The 1925-nt window shown below is 42.2% G+C and overlaps 1 non-coding gene across 1 annotated transcript; it reads left to right on the top strand.

The window, feature by feature from the left end:
- The first annotated feature begins 238 nt into the window (after positions 1-238).
- Positions 239-309, top strand: TRNAA-UGC (transfer RNA alanine (anticodon UGC)). The gene has a single exon. It is a non-coding gene; the product is annotated as a tRNA-Ala (tRNA).
- The last annotated feature ends 1616 nt before the right edge of the window (positions 310-1925 follow it).

Consider the following 1925-nt stretch of genomic DNA (forward strand, 5'->3'; position numbering starts at 1 on the left):
GGATGAAATAGCTTTACTGAGATAAAAGTGGACTTTTTTGTTCCTGTGTTATTTGGTTTCTCAGTAACATTTGACTTGGTTAGCACTCTTTCCTGCTGGGCGAGTGTTCAGTCTTGACTGCAGCAATGTTACTCCTTCCTGTGCTCTCCTGTCCTCCCAGCTGCCTGGATTTCTTGTCCCTATTTCAGGGTCCCTCTTCCATTTAACTCAATTTTGGTGTTCCCGATGACTAAGGGAGGCATTGGTGGTTCAGTGGTAGAATTTTCACCTTGCATGCGAGAGACCCAGGTTCAATTCCTGGCTAATGCACCTCAGCACAGCAATTGCCCTTGAGTCAGAGGAATCTTGTGTGCTGCTATGATGCCGAACAGGTTTCAGCAGACCTTGCAGACTAAGACAGACTAGGAAAAAAGGTCTGGAAACCTACTTCCAAAAAATAGCCAATGAAAACCCTGTGAATCATAACAGTCTGATCCACAGCCGGTCACAGGGATGATGTAGGACCGGGCAGCATTTCTTTCCCTTGTGCATGGGGTCACCATGAGGTGAGGGCTAACTCCAAGGCAACTAATTATAACAATGAAGACTAAGAACTGGGCCAGCACTTATTCTCTTTCATTTTTCCCTTTCCCTAAATGATTCTAATCCATTATCATAATTTTAAATAGCATCTTTATAATGATAACTCTCAAATTGGTCTCTCCAAGCTAGATCTTTCCTTTGGGCTTTAGCCTTACTTATCCAAACCACCCATTTTGATATTTCCATTTGGATATCTCACAGACCTATGAGCCATAATTTGCCAAAGTGGAACTTTTGATTTCCACCTTACCTCCAGTGCTGCTGATCTCAGTATTGGCTCTAACAACAAGCCACCCAGTTGCTCAAGCCAGAAATCTAGGAGTTCACCCATGATTTGCTCATATCCCTCACTCTCCTCCTCACATACAATCTTCAGCATTTCTGATGGATCTGTCTAGTAAGTGTCTTGGATCATACCATTTCTTGCCACCTGCACTAACACGCCTTTGGACATGGCCATCACCATCATCACCTGGGGTTGATTCAATTTTCCTCCCTCTCCACACCCTAACTCCTCTCTATTTATTCTCCACTCAGCAGCAGTGATCTTGGCATGCAAATCTCATAGTTCTGCTTGTATTCTACATAAATCTTTTCAACTGTACTCTTTTTCTTATTCATTTCACGGCTCCAAATCAGGCAAAAAAAAAAAAATCTGTAGTTTAACTTTTTTGTTTTCCTGATGCAGTGACACTTAACCATTCCTCTTTATTGTTTAGGGTTCTTTTGAATCCCCTTAGTTAGCAAGGGGTTTTACAAAATGAAGACAATCTTGGGAGAAATTCTGTTGGGCTTTTCAGAATAATGAAGTATTCATCTCATCACAGATGGGATGGAATTGAAACGGTCCTTTGAAAGGTGCGCAGACTTTGGACAACCTGTGATGCTCAGGGAGCATGCCACACAGAGAGAGAAACGAGGGCTGATGCTTGCAAGTTTAATGTTGGTTTGAGGAAGAGTGAGTTGTCTTGTTTTAGCCGGGAGAATAAGGGCATGTACGGTAATGGAAAAATCCCTGGGAAAGTAAAGTGAAGCCTTGTTATGGGTGTCCTTTAATATCTAGCTGCTGAAGTTGGACCTAGTGCAAAAATGAGAAGTTAGGAGCCATTGAAGAGTTTTTAAACTTGGATGTGTGTCATTGATGCTGTGCTTTAGAAATGCCAGTTTGGCATTAGTGGCCGGGATGGATTGGGATGGTGAAATTAGAAGGTGGGGAGGCTATTAAAGAGGCTAATACAGCTGTTCAGTTGAGAAGTATGAAATACTGACCTACAATGGCAGTCCCTGGAGAGCTTTCATTTGCATTAAATATTTTTGTACTGAGCCAAATATCTGTTTTCCTT

Source organism: Loxodonta africana, chromosome 24 (genome assembly GCF_030014295.1).
Source record: "Loxodonta africana isolate mLoxAfr1 chromosome 24, mLoxAfr1.hap2, whole genome shotgun sequence".
Classification (NCBI taxonomy): domain Eukaryota; kingdom Metazoa; phylum Chordata; class Mammalia; order Proboscidea; family Elephantidae; genus Loxodonta; species Loxodonta africana.